A 16,347-nucleotide genomic window follows, 5' to 3' on the forward strand; every position below is an offset into this window, starting at 1 on the left:
TCCCTCTAGGTTAACATGTGGCCAGAGGGAGTAAATCTATAAAAACATGATTCTTTAGCTCTGAAGTGTTTAGGTGAGAAAATATGTGAAATGGGTGTATAGTCACATTTATGTAGGCAGATCTTTGCTAAGTTTTCAATATTATTTCACGACAGGGGTGTATACGCAAACACAACAGGACTGCAAAGGAATTCCTGATAGACATTTGGGCAGTTGTAAAGCTTAACAGTGGAGATTTAAGTGTTATAGATAGGGGTTAGAATAAGAAACTCTGCCTTAAAAATGAACATCCAGTACTGAACACACTGACTTAAAAACAAATGCTACTAACATTAATAGGCAAGAGATAGCTTTGCTACAAAATAGTCTTATCACATGTTTGTAATTGAAATCCTCTTGAAAACTATTACTCTACAAGCAAATAGGGGCGCCTGGGTGGCTCAGTTGGTTACGCGTCTGACTTCAGCTCAAGTCAGGATTTCATGGCTGATTAAGTTCAAGCCCTGCATCAGGCTCTGTGCTGACAGCTCAGAGCCTGGAGCCTGCTTCGGATTCTCCTTCTCTCTCTGCCCCTCTCCCACTCACACTCTCTCTCAAAAAAAAAATAAATAAATGAATAAACATTAAAATAAATAAATACACACACACACAAATAGGAAAAGATGCCTATAGTTCTTGAACCTATTCTAACACTGTTAAGGAGAGATGCAAAAAATGCTGGTCAAAAGTAGAGTATTAATTGAAAACTGTAACTCAAATTAGTCTTAAGTTATGTCAAAATCCCTCCTCCCTTTTCAATTCAGCTTTTCCAAATCTAAACATTTATTCTTAATTTTAGAAGTGCTCATTGAGCTTCTCCTGTAAAACAGGTTCTGGTGAGACAACAGCTGAGTTAGACATTATTACTGCACACCTGCTAGAAAATTTTCTCTGGATATGATTCCTGAATTACTAAATCATTAAGAAAATTTATCCTTGCGGGCTTAATGATGTACACCTCATCAGAATTTCTCGAAGTGAAACCTTTACGTTTTGGGATACCATCTTCTGAAAAGCCAAGAGCTACCATATGAGTGTGCAACCTCGTAGCCCTGTCCGATTCTCTGCCATGGACAACAGCCGATAAAGTTCTTTACGTGTTCATGTTAAAAATATCAGTGGATCCAACTGGTCTCTACATTGGGTAAGAAAGGTTTTATAATTATCAGTGATTTTGAAGCACTTCAAATCGTCTTCCAGAATTTGAATATCAAAATGAGCTAGGTTCAAATAATATGGATTATAAGCTACTAAATAAAATCCATGAATTCGTGCTAGTATAAATACAGCATTAAATTAGGGATATAATTTTGTTTAAATGTTCATGCTACCAAAAGCAATCTACAGATTCATTGCAATCCCTATCAAAATGCCAACAGCTTTTTTTCACAGAACTAGAATAATCTTAAAATTTGTGTGGAAACACAAAGAGCCTTTAATATGCACAGCAATCTTGAAAAAGAAGGACAAAGTTGGAAGTGTCACAATCCCGGATTTCAATATATACTACAAACCTATAGTAAGCAAACAGTATGATACTGACACAAAGATAGACACACAGATCAATGGAACAGGTTAGAGAGGCCAGAAGTTAACCCATGCCTATATGGTCAATTAATGCATGACAAATGAGCAAAGGCTATACAATGGGGGAAAGATAGTCTTTTCCATAAATGGTGTTGGGAAAACGGGACAGTTACCTGCAAAAAGAGGAAACTGGACCACTTTCTGAAGTCATACACAACAATAAACTCAAATAGATTAAATAGCTAATTGTGGGACCTGAAACCATAAAACTCCTAAAAGAAAACGTAAGCAGTAATCTTCTAGAAATGGGTCTTAACAACATATTTATGGATCTAGCTCCTTAGGCAAGAGGAACAAAAGCAAAAATAAACTATGTGAATCACACCAAAATAAGAAAAAAAAATCATTTGCACAGCAAAGGAAACCATCAACACCACAAAAAGGCAAGCTAGTGAATGGGAGGAGATATTTTCAAATGATGTATGATATCCAAAATATATAGAGAACTTCTACAATTCAACACCAAAGAAAGTAAAACAGAGGACTTGAATAGACATTTTCTCAAGACTTACAGATGGTGACAGATGAAAAGTTGCTCAATATCACTAATCATAGGGAATGTAATCAATAATATAACAATGTCGGGGCACCTGGGTACCTCAGTCAGTTAAGCGGCCGACTTTGGCTCAGGTCATGATCTCGCGCTCCGTGAGTTCAAGCCCCGCGTCGGGCTCTGTGCTGACAGCTCAGAGCCTGGAGCCTGTTTCAGATTCTGTGTCTCCCTCTCTCTGACCCTCCTCTGTTCATGCTCTGTCTCTCCCTGTCTCAAAAATAAATAAAACGTTAAAAAAAATTAAAAAAAAATATATAACAATGTTTACATTTCTTGTGGTAAGCACTGAGTAATGTATAGAATCATTGAATGAATACTATACACCTGAAACTAATATAACATTGTATGCCAGTTATTCTTCCATAATAAAACAAGTTAAATTAGGAAGAAATAAAAGTACTTCCTTGCAATTGAATGACAACCAATACATGGTGAAGAGATAAAGTTAGGAAGTTATCTATGGATACTAAAATTGGGGTGTAATGTTTGATAATAAGCATATTATTTACATACTCTCCAGGTTTCTTCCACAAAATATTTTGTGGAAGTTTTGTATAGTTTATTAACTACAAAGGAAAAATAATTACTTTACAGTGGAGAAATCTGGCAGACACTGTCTTAATCAGCTAATGATCTGATCACAAACATTAGGACAAACCGTTATCAAATGCCTCTTGACATTATGCACTGAGAAGGACACAACATCACTTCTGTGGTATTCCTAACGGATAATGTGTTTCTAATCAGGAAATGCATGATGTAGACCCAAACTGAGAAATAACCTCTGAAGCAGTGAGTGTGTAGGTTTCAAAAATATCAAGATCAATAAATTTTTAAAAGCTAGAGGATATTCCAGATTCAAGAAAAATAAAGTGATATATATGCAATACATCTATTTTCACAGTTAGAAGACATTATATATATATATATATATATTTTTTTTTTTTGAGAGAGAGAGAGACAGAGAGAGAGAGAGAGAGAGAGAGAAAGCGACCACACAAGCATGTAAGAGGGGTACAGGGAGAAAGAACGAGAATCTTAAGCAGTCTCTACACTGAGCACAGAGCCCATAGCGGGACTCAATCCCATGACCCTGGGATCATGACCTGCGCTGAAACCAAGAGTTGAGCACACAACGAACTGAGCCATCCAGGAACCCGTCAAACTATATTTTTATGAGACTATAACATGAAAGCCAATTTAGCCTCTGCCAGACCACAAAGTGATATGTTTACGTATTTTGTGTATGGCAAATGGAACTTTTGAGTACAGTAGAAACAGAATATTAAACAAAGGTGGCATTACCTTACTGCCCAAATAAAATTAAAATAAAAGGCAAAACACAGTATGAGATTTTCACATGGAAATGCTAATACATATAATTTAGACTTAGAAGTCGTTTCTATGGTGATTGCCAAACTTCTACTAATCACTGTTTTTTTTCTCATATACCAGTATATTCTTTGTTATAAAATGCTAAAAAATGCTTTATAAGGTGTTTATATTCAACCAATAGAATATAAGTAGGCATTAGTTAATTTTCCCAGAAACCCGTTAGTTTTTTCAAATAAGTGTCTATAAAGATTGTAACAAAAGTTATCGTTTTTCTATTATATGAATGACAGAGTACCTAATTGGATTGGGATAGATTCACTTAGTGGAAATCTATATATTAAGATTAGAAATTTTCTTTAGAAAATGTTAACTGTGGAATTATTACTTGTAACAAACATTATGATGTGATTTTTAAATGGTCTATTTATCATTCATTGTACTTAAGCAAATAATAAATGGCCTAATAGTTTGAGCCACTGTTAAGTAGGTGTTCAATTATTTGTTGTTAAAAACTCTGATAGAGGCATAGGATGTGAGTGAAGCATTTTCTACATTGAAATATTTTTAAGAAATTTAAATTATTGAATTTAAGCAGATGATAAAGTTGAAAAAGTATTCTCTAACAAGTAATGTTAGTAAAATGGGAAGATCCTATACTTTATATGTTTTAATGGATAGCAAAGATACCATATAATTATAATGTTATATGTAATCAACACTATTAATATTGTTAAGTATTTTTTTTCTCTGAAGAAGCGTAAATTATCTCTTAGCCTTTGAATGTATTCTCCATGTGTATAATTTACTCAGCGGTTTTATCTTCCCTTTATTCTTTCTGCCTTAGCTAAAATTTATTAAGATTTCCAATCAGAGAATCATCCTCACTTCCTGACAGCATCTAATCCATAGCAAAGCCCTACTTTTTTCAACTCTTCCCCAAATCATCTAATGCAAGCTCCAATAATATGTATTTTCTAACATCTTACTGAGGTACTCAACAACTCTACAGTGTGTGTTCTTGTTTTCTGCAATGAGGATCTAGACCCATTACCACGTTTCTTTGGCTGTAGCGCATTGGCAGCAGGTATATTGCCAAAAATAATGGAGAAATGAGAAAAGTAGCTGGAAGAGAATGTGGCGTCAAGGGAGGTTTTTCACAGATTTGTATTTCCCAAATACAATATTTTTAGAAGCGGATTCAAGAGAGATAATTTAAGTGATATCTCTGAGGTGAGAGACGAAGGGATCTAGTGCCTAAAGGTTGGCCTTGGCTGGATAGAGAAAAAGAGAGTCCATAACTGATATGATGAAAGTAGATAGGGCATATTGCTACCAACATAGGTATCTTAATGTGGTAGTGGGATCATGTCAAAGTTCTCTCCTAATTGTTTTTGTTTTTCTTGGTGAACTAGAGAACAGTCATCAGCAGAAAGTGATCAGGTGGAAAGACATCTTGATGATGAAGGAGTAAAAAGGTAAGAAGCAGACTTCTAGGGAGAAAGAAGAGTGAAAGAATTAGAGAAACAGAGCAGGACCTCTGGCAGCAGGAAGAGCTCAGCACCCTTGAAATTACTGATTATGACCAGAAATCAAATAAATTGTCCCTACCTTCCCAAATCCCAACATACTCAATACAGTTTTTAAACAAAGGTAGATAATAACTTTCTAATTGCTGATTTACTAGGGTTATCAAGCTGTTAACACACACACACACACGCGCACACACACACACACACACACACACACATGCACACACACGTCTTGAGGTGGAGTTTTCAGAAGTAGTCATTAGGAGGGACAGTGTAGTATCACTAGGCAAAGCTTCTATATGTAAATTCCTGGATTGGGCCAATTATCTGAGTGAGTCTGGACAAGAGTCTTGCCTCTGTGGCTCAAAATTTTCATCTATGTAGTAGGCTTAGCAATAGAATCTACTTTATATGGATGTTAATAGAATTAAATTTGTTAATACTTATAAAATACTTAGAACAACAGCAGGCACTGTGTTTGCTAAATAATCTTATCAAACTGAAATCGTACATCATTTATTACTGAGTTGCTTTAAAAAAATAAAGTCAAATGGGTGAACCAACAGAAAGAACCTATCTTCATGGCCCATTTGCTGAAATGATTACTTCCGGTGGTTCTTTAGACAATCTTTGCGGTCTAGGCGCTGGCTGACAACTCGAATGACTTACATCATTTTACATCAACTCTGAGGCCATTCGTGAATGAAAGCGCTCTTTCCATTGGCTCAAGCATTCTTGCATCATTTTCTAAATTATGTCTAGAAGAGTATTAATAGAAACATGTTTGAAAAGTTGGAGAAAATTGCAGTTCCAGATAATAAAGCAATCAATTATAAATACAGTAACAATTAATAACTTAGCTGACAATAAGGTGAAAAATGCATTCTTACCTACTTTATTTCTATTAGAGAGAAAGAGAGAGAGATCCTATGATGGGACATAATTGTGGGACAATTATATTGTCCAACAACTCTCTACACCCACCACCAAAATAAAGCCCTTTAATAACAGATGATCTTATTTTGAATGTGTCCACGTAACGGACATGTTCTTAAGGATTATCTTGAGATATCAAAGGACAGCCCCAATGTGAAAGCCTAAATCATTACTCATTACTATCAGACTGCTCTACTTTCAATATTAACATTTGAATTGTTAAGATATTTATTTAACGGTTTTCATGCTTAAATATTTGTTTTTATATGGTTAAAGATTGGTTTAAAAAGAATACGTGTTCACAGATTCTAGGAAATCAGGACTACTGAACAAAAATTATTGCTCACATCTATAAAATTCAAATAATCAGAATTCCAAAAGAAAATATTTCTCGGAGGGATATTATTGATCCTGGCACTCCAAATATCTACAAAGCCTTGAAGTAAAACATTATGTGGTAATTTTATTAAGTATTTGGGGCTAGCAATAAAGTGACCAAGTCTGCCTATATCAGAAGTGAAGCATTAAGCCAAAGAAAGAATAGAGCCTCAGAACTGCCTAGAAGCTTCACAGGAAGATGCGGGGTCCACCTAGGAGAAATAAGTTTCTATTAAAATACAACAGGTATTTGGCCGCACTGATCTACTCTCTTTGGAGATACATTCGACGGGAAGTATTAGTGATGGAGGTCTTTTTACTTTAAAAAATGCTGTTCAAAGCTTTTTTCACCCCAAAGGATTTTGTCTTGCTTTACAGGCCATACCCACAGAGAAATAAACGTTACTTTGTGTGATATTACATTGCATTTTACATTCAAGGACACTGTAAGGATTTATGAATTGTATGAAAATTAGAACATTCCTTTGCTTCTAAGAACAAATAAAAGGTTGAACAGTGTCTTGTTTTGTTCTTCCGTACCTATTCCTCTGCCAAGGCTAGAGATGATGGCAAACGTATTCAGGAGACATTATTTCAAAGTTGTTGGTAATTATTCACTCATCTATTTTTGTATGTATAGAATAAATATAACTTAATTAGATAACAAGTTTCAAATAAGGGAATAAAGAAAATATTTAGGGGCGCTTGGGTGGCTCAGTCGGTTGAGCGACCAACTTTGGCTCAGGTCATGATCTCGTGGGTCGTGGGCTCAAGCCCTGCATTAGGCTCTGTGCTGACAGCATAGAGCCTGGAGCCTGCTTCGAATTCTGTGTCTCCCTCTCTCTCTGCTCCTCCCCCGCTTATGCGCTCTCTCCTTCCTTCAAAAATAAAAAAATAAATAAAAACATTTAAAGTTTAAAAAGAAAAAGAAAATATTTAATAATTTTAAACCCTCTGGGGGTTTGCAACCTTGGGATTTTGTCTTCAAGGGAAAAAAATACTTTTCTAAACTACACAAAATTACCTTGCTGAAAAAACAAATTAAAAATAAGACATATCACCTGAACAAAGAAATAAAAGGCAATTTAAGTTCTTTCAAATATTTAATATTGAGAATTAGTTTTATTTTTTAAGCTACAGATAATGAGTCAATGTATTTTTTACTTATCAAACTATGCCAACCACTGGGATTTAGAAAGTTTTTTAATGTTTTAAGCACCGCCAGAATTACTCATGAAAGAAAATTAGCTAGATGTCAAGTATCCATCTCCTTAGGTGTATATGTGTATGCATGTATGTATAATGTATTATGCCATTATACTTAAACTGGATTCCTAGAGTCAATTCTAAATAACAAACATGGGAAATTTTGCAAGCCAAGAGATTATTATCCCTTTGAAAATTGCTAAAATAATTAAATTATATTTCATGGAAAATAAAGCAAACTCACACAGTAAATGTTATACTGAACCTGGTCACATGAGTGTAAAGGGCATTATGCAAAGAATACTTTTTTAAAATGTCCTTTAAGGGGCGCCTGGGTGGCTTGGTCGGTTAAGCGTCCGACTTCGGCTCAGGTCATGATCTCACGCTCGTGAGTTTGAGCCCCGCGTCTGGCTCTGTGCTGACAGCTCAGAGCCTGGAGCCTGTTTCAGATTCTGTGTCTCCCTCTCTCTCTGCCCCTCCCCTGTTCGTGCTCTGTCTCTCTCTGTCTCAAAAATAAATAAACGTTAAAAAAAAATTTAAAAAAATGTCCTTTAAGATATCTTACCATTTTTTATTTGTAGCAAAGTGATTTGTAGAATAACTTTCCATGAAATTCATTTTATTTAAGAACTTTTGAGATCTTTAGAGATAAACTTTTGCATCACACTAAAAAGATCTTAGAGGAATACTTGCCCTTCTAGTTACTTCTGTACATTGATATGAAAGAAACTCCTTTATTTTTATTTCTCAAATCTGTTTTGAGGCTGTGTTTATGGCTCACTTTTAGAGTTCCTTTCTATATAAAATGCATACTATTTCAAGTAGCATGCTTATTATTTTTTGCAGAGCAACAGGATGTAATTCAAGAATTCATATAGTAAAACCATCTGAAAATGTATTAAGATATTTCCTTCAATATTTTCGCAGGTATCCTTAGTCTTTAGTATTCAATTTCTAAATGTTCTGGTTTTCAAGATTTATAGTCAAAGCTAAAATAAAATGATTTAATTTTAATTATTTATCATTTGCAAGCAACAGAGACATTTTGAATAAGGTGTTCGTATAGTCCCAGGGTCATGATTCTGGAGTCTGTGCTGTAACCTCTGAACAGCTCAGAAATAGGATGTTGTGTTGACAATTGCCTGTATTTGTTGGAAAACTGCTAACTTAGATTTATTGCGCATAGTGCACTCTGGAAAATGTAAAATTGAACACAGGAGACTAAAATATAAATTGTATTCTACAAGCAAATAAATACAGCTCTTTTGAGCTTCCAAAATAAACATAAAATACAGAGGGGTGAAGAGAGACAAGTTCAACACAATAGCTGGTTTCACAAGGCTGCCTAACTCCTTAGCAACTAGAAAATATATGGTGGTTCATATAACCCATGATTCTTTGGCTCTGTCTTGTGCTCTTTCACCTTTTACATGAGACTTTCACACTCTAGTCAGTGAAGAGCTAAGTTAATTTGAAATAAGTTTGATATTCATGGTATAAAATGTGTTAAAAGGGAACTGAGCTGGATGCATGATACATATCGTGCTCTGAATCTGTCCTTGCATTTTGATGGTGCAATATTACGAATAAACCAGATAATCATGTGGAAGAAAGACAGAGCATACTAGAGAATGACGATAAACATCAGAAAAAAAGTACAGTTCACAAGTACCCGGTCCATTATTTAGAGTGGAAAACTGGGTTTTCAGAGTAGGGCTATATCTACCAGGTATATTTCAATCCTGGATGAAATATTTTAAATTCACTTGTCCATGCAAATCCTTTAGCTCTCTGATAATCATAACATTTAACTAACCAGACATAGTATGAAAAATAAATGCACAGTAAATGTATTGAATACTATTCTTATGTTTTTTGTTTGTTTTTATGAAGATAATTGTTACAATTATCTGAAAAATCCAGAAAGGTTATAGACTACACCACACTCTTTCCAAACACACATATACACTGATACGCACATACCCACCGAGCAAAGAAAAGCAGAATATATCAAAGTGTGAAAGTCTGATTCTGTGCTCTTGGGGATTTTCTATGAATTCATGTAAAAGCGTTGAAGTCGTTATTTCAATTCAAAATGTTTTTGTTTTCAGTATACCTTTTGCATGGATCCAAATTATTGTACCAAAATTCTAACTAGTGAGTGGTTCTCAAGAGTCCTAGCTTAAATGCTACTTTAATTTAGAGCAAGAGAAGACAGAATGGTGTGTTTAAAATAGAAATTATCCCCTTTGCTCAACCTTGTGACCAATAAATGTGTACTCTCCTTGTACATTTTCTTGCTAGGTTAAAAAATCTGAAGGTTAGTTTAACCTTTTTGACTTACTCAACTATGTAGCAAACTTCCTTGAAGGAAAAGAAGTGCCTTTTCTTCTCTTCTACTCAGTAAACATGAAAAACTGCAAGTAGCATACCGCTGAAATTTATTATTTTGAACAAACAAACTAGCAGAAGAAAAGGTAAAGCTACTATTATAATTTGAGTAAACATTCTGAATGATTGATTAAAGATTCATTCAATCTTGAGTATCAAAGCAGTGAATCTCAGATCTAGAATAAACATCATAATGTGAAATTAAAAAACAAGAAACAAACAAACAACAACAACAACAAAAACAAAGAAAACCTCTGTGGAGTAGTCCTAACAACATAGATATTGATATATTTGCTTTGTTATTTATTCTGGAAATTCTAAGCCCAGTAATTCTACTAGGTATAAAATTAAATGAGGACTTCCATTTCTGGTAGTAGTGGAACAGCTTATATCAGAAAAATCATCCTGCAGATAACAGTTATACACTATAGAAAATATGTGAAAAGTCGCTATTTGAAGGTGCAAATAGGTAAATGAAACTAAAGATAATTCTTTGTTGAAAAACAAAAGGAGCACAATGAATAAAGTGTGAAGTAATTAAATTTTAAAATTAAGTAATCTGGCAAATTAAAGTTGAATATTATCAAGCTAGCATAACTGAAAACTATTATAATAGATATGACTAAAAAACCCAAATATGAAAGAAATGGAATGCTAAAAATAATGAATAAGTCAAGGGAAGTTGAGAAAGATATAATAGAAAAACAAAGAAGGAAGTAACATGTGGAAACAAACATTAACGTTGTTGACTTCAACCAAATAACATCAAAATTACATTAAATGTAAATAGAAAAACAATCCAATAAAAAGCAGAGATTTTCACCCTGGGCTTTGAAACATGAAGAAACAACTCTATGCTGTGTATAAACAATGCACAGTATAAAAATACAGAATGAAATTAATAATATAGAAAAAGGTACATCACGTACACTTTCTGCTTACAAACTTGTATGTTTACATCAGTATCAGCAAATGCAGACTTCAAAGTAATGAGTCTTAGGAGAGATAGACACTTGTAATGATAAGAAATATCAATTCATCAAGATATAACAAAAACATTCTTGTCAGTGTTCAGTTTTATCAGTGTTCTCCAGTTTGGTCATTCAACTAGGTGTGTATAGTTTCTAATTTGCATTTCCCAGGTGATGTAGGCTTTGGAACATTTCTCATATTCCTATTTGCCATCTCAACCGCTTTTTTTAATTCACTGTTCTTTCTAGGACTCTCCTTCTGTCTCACCTTCATTTCCTTGCCTTTTTTTTTAGAGAGAGAGGGAGACAGAATCTTAAGCAGGCTCCACACTCAACAAGGAACCCAACATGGGACTTGACCCCATGACCCTGGGATCATAACCTGAGCCAAAACAAAGAGTCTGACACTCAACTGACTGAGCCACACATGTGTCCCTCCTTGCCTCTTTAAATAAAATGTTCCTCAGTGGTCTTCCAGAAATCTCTTCCCTTTTCTTTGAGGGATCTTATTTTTTATATCTATATGAAGATGTTTCAAATCTATGTCTCCATCTCATTCTCTATCCTGAGATCTTGACACACACTTTGAACTCACCCGTTAATTTTTAAAACCAGATGCCGCAATAAACTTCAAACTCAAAATGTCAAAGGAAATATATTCTTTCATAAGAGTTCATGCTACAAGCTTATTATTTTGATTTGTCACAATTCCATTAATAATATCATATCCATCCAGTCAGCAAAGCAGAAATCCTTTCTTCACTTTCAACTTTTAATTTTACTTTGGCTCATATGTACTCTGATGCCAAATTCCGTTTTACTCAGGAATGTTTTACAATTTCAAAGTCTACACTGGGTCCTCATTGTTTTATCAGGAATACCACAAAATCTTCCTAAGTGGTAGTCCCTTCCATTTATTAATCTCTATGTCCATAATGATTTGTTATGTGTAGAATGATGCCCACAGCCTTATTAAGGGGTCAAATTATTGTATACACTAGTGCCTAAATTACTATTGTTACAATGATGTTATACATGAAACAATCACATAATTTTTCTAGCATCTGAAAAGAAGTGTTCATTGGGAATAAGTCTGGGGTCAGTGGGATTTGGTTAGGCGTCTCCCCTTGATCTTATGTGAGATTGCTCCCATGTGTAAGGTTAGGCAGCAGATCGATAATCTAGTCTGCCCTCACCGGGGACAACCTGGTGGATTCACTTGATACCTCCTCTCCCTCACCCTCCAGCATGTTTTCACGGTGATATACAAAGTGCAAGAGATGAGTCAGAAACACAGGCTATGCTCTCCAATACAAGTCCATGATTTTCCACCATATTCTATTGGTCAACGAGAGTCAGATGAAGGGAGCAATATTCTCTGTCCTTATGAAAGGAGCCTCAAAATCACATGATAAAGGTCACTGAAGAAGAATTGGAGACGTTAATAAAATCAGCCTATCACATGTGGTCTCTTACCCTTCCTAGAACTTTCTTCTAAACTAGGTCAGCCAGAAAAAATACAGGACACTTAGTTAAAATTTGGATTTCAGATAAAGAAATTAATATAATATAATATAATATAATATAATATAATATAATATAATATAATATAATATCCTAATGCCCTATATTAGTCATGATTCTCAAGGAAAATAGGATACTATGGAGAATTCTTTCCCTCTCTCCCTCTCTCTCTCCCTGAGGAGTTGGCTCACATGACTGTGAAGACTGTCATGTCTAAATTACTTTGGGTAGACCAGCGAGACAGGATGTTGTAGTTCAAATCTGAAGGCCCTCTCTTGGAAGAGTCCCTCTTCCTCAGGAGTGATCAGGCTGGTTTCTATTAAGGCCTTCAAGTGACTTGATGAGTTGTTATCACATGATGTCATATTGCCTCACATTATACACGGCAATCTGCTTTTCTCAAAGTCTACTTGTTCAAGTATTAATCTCCTCTTTCTTTAAAACTATTACTCATACATGAAAGGCGAAATTCTAGAAATCATTTCCCCCAAATACTTCACAGAATACCCTCTACTGCTTCTCCAAAGCTAAGTTCTGGCCCCCTTAAAGGTACTGATTTTCCTGCCGAGGCAGCTCTCCCAAATGATAGAGCAATAGAAGGCACTGAAATTTACCACTGACCTTAGGCTCAACAGTTCTAGTTAACACATGTGAAGAGATCCACAAATAGCCGCCATTGTTTCATCTTGTCTCTGGGCAAGTAATGTAACACTTAAAGGTCAGTCCTTTCAAAGAACTTTTCCCATTCAAATACAAAGCTGGGCGAAAGTCGCATTTTAGAGTGTGCATTGACAATGCTTTCAAAATTAAAAGTACCAAGCATGTGCAACCTCCTTATTAGAAGACACTGTTTCAAACAAAAATTGCACTGGTAGTTAAACAGGAAAGGGAGACTGTATTCAAGCCTATTGAGATAGGGAGACAGGTCAGAACATCCTCTGAGCTCAACCTCCCTGAAACAAAGGTCAAAAAAAGATATTAAGGGCCGGGATCAGGATAAGAAAGGACATTTGTGTTTGCTCATTGACCTTAGCAACTACTTAAGAAAAAGTAAACTCTTCCCTCTTTTCATAACAGCAGGTGATTTTTATAACTTGGAGCAAAGTGCCTCCAAATTTAGATTACTAGGCTCAGACAGATACTGGAAGATAGGGATGCTTATTTTTCAAAGGATGGTCCAGGTTCTTGAGGGGGAAAAAAATGTCCTGGGTTGTAAAATGATCAAGAGGTTTTGAAAAACTTACATCTCAAGTAAGAAGAACAATTAAAAGTTTTCTAATGTAAATACTCTGAGAGAGGTGATGCCTAGAGTCCAGAAGAAGCCTGTGGAAAGTTTAGGGAAGCTGAGAACTCTTAAAAGGCCATCTTGGTCACTGGCTGTAACTAAATAGGACTTTAAAGACAGAATTTTACAAGTGGAGGGGAATGCATATCTAAAAGATAAGAAACCGGCTTCCCTAAGGGAGTCTGAAGGTTCACATCTCAGAAAACAGGATTAAAAATTGGCAACAGTTAAATAACAAACAAAACTAGTTAATGGAGATTAGAAGTTCAACTGTTAAAATCTGTCATTCCTGGGAGGTTTCTTATTGCCTGGTGCTTTTAATGACTAAATGTTCCTATTTAATGACCTTGTACCATTATTAGCATCAGTGTGTTAATACATTTAAAATGCTTATAGCCCATGGTGGGCATATTAGCAGCCCTCAATAGCAATTATTTATTTATTCAGAAAAACTCTTTCCTTCCTCTCCAGAAGTTTGTGTGAGTAGTGCTTTAGGGTATATGCTCTTGACTTCCAAAAATAATGGATTTGCAAATGTAAAGGATTTTCCAAACTAGCAGGTGAGCAGGCATCCACAATTCTTGCACTTGCAAGAATATACTTATCGTCATGGAAGGGAGATGAAAACTGAAGCATTAAAAGAGAAGAGTCAGTATTTCTAAATCCTGTGATTCAGGCTTTGGAATTTTTTATATGTGTATATAGACATACACACACACACATATGTAGAAAACTCTTTTTGGAATACTGGTTGAATATATCTTGAGAATGCAGGTGCATTATTATCATCTTTTCTCTAAAATGAATTTTAAAAAATTATTGTAAGGTTTACTTTTAGAAGATGAGTTTCTCATATTGAGTCAGCAGGTGCCTAGTGCAACATTTCTCAAAACCTGGTGGTCCCTGGGCAGTTTTGTGACTTTATAGGGGACAAAAGGTTTGAAACAAAAATTTACATTTATTTCACATATTGAAATCAAAGGTTTATTATACGTTTTGTGGAAACCCTATCACATTTATAATAATAATTACTTATGCTATATAACCTACCTTCTTGATCTGGTTTTGGGTAATATCCAAGTAATAGAAGAGGTTTTGTCAATTTTGTATCTTTTTTGTGTCATTTTTTATTTTGTTCAACATGCATTTTTCATTGTTACTATTGTATTATATTAAATCCTAAATTTGTTAGTTGGATTATTAGTGAAAAAGTGGGTTATTGAGGTATAAATTCAGTGATTTTAGTAACATAAAGACTACAACTTAAATTTATTAACAGATATAATCAGGACCTGGTGTCCTGGTACGAATACAGAATGTAAATCTGTATGTTCTTGGACAGCCGACTCTGTGGAGGTGATCATTCACACAAGCGGCTAAAGAAAAGGATAAGTAGGATATAAAAATTACATTGTTTTGGCCTGTGAATTCATCGATCTCTAGTTCCCACAGAAGTATCAGATATGAAACTTTATTCAAATAGCATGAGATGAACTATTAATACTTCAACATTATTTACAGATTTTTGGATAAATCAGTAACTTTTCCTCAGAAGAAGAATATACCCCTCCTTCATGGAATTCGTTAACATCAAAAGTTAGGAAAGTAGACCAAATTACCAAGGTGCAGTCAAAGTGGCATGCCTCATAACCACAATGGAACATAGAAATACAATTTGTAAACCAGTAGAAATGAGTTACTGACAGGATTGTCAAAGGGCACTAAAGGACCCACATAAAAGTTAGGTCATGCAAACGGGAGAACAAAATCAGTCACAGTTGTGAGCTAGGACGCATCTTTTAACACTTGGGTGAAAGTAGTCCTATACAGAGGATGAATTCACACTTGATTCACGCAGTATATGTAGAGGAGAAAGGATTGGTCATATTGATTCAAGGTACACTATACCAAATGTGAAAATAAATAACAATAGTGCAAACTTTGGTAAGACGGAGCATTGGGATCAATACACTGAGAAAACAGAGCACCACCATGTTGAAAGAGGATATAGCCAAATGTTGATCTGTGTTTATCGAGAAAGGAATCTTAGAAACTAACAATGAGTCAACTGCTCTGGAATAAAAGTTAAAAGGATTACTGACCATTTTTCATACCAAATGGCCAATCCAACATTAGCTACTGGGCGTTCTTCTGTTTAGAGTGCCACGGAATTCAATCTACTCTTAGGGAAATCCACATTTTTACTCTGAAGTACACTAACTAGAAAAGAGATGTCAAGGGTATTAACTGGGCAAAGGAGAGTGGGCCTCTTTCTTTGCTTTTTTTGATTTCTTCATTCATTATTCATAAGATATGCACAAAAGGTTTGCAACGCCCAGTTATCTCCAAAGTTTGTTCTACTTTTTTTTTTAAATTTTATATGCAAAACAATATTAAGTAATCATTAATTAACTAAACCAGACACCGTTTTGTTGAGAGGCCGGTGTCTTAGGAAGCACAAACAGAGAAAGCCTGATCTGCAGTCATTCCCATGGATTTAAAACGATCACTGTTCATGTCAAGGGGTTGTATTGTCTCTTCTTAATGAAAACGATTATAACTTTTTGCTATTATTGTTTGGGGTACTGAGAAACTGGCTTTATTTACTCTGCA

The sequence above is a fragment of the Acinonyx jubatus genome, chromosome D3 (genome assembly GCF_027475565.1).
Source record: "Acinonyx jubatus isolate Ajub_Pintada_27869175 chromosome D3, VMU_Ajub_asm_v1.0, whole genome shotgun sequence".
NCBI classification, from domain to species: Eukaryota; Metazoa; Chordata; class Mammalia; order Carnivora; family Felidae; genus Acinonyx; species Acinonyx jubatus.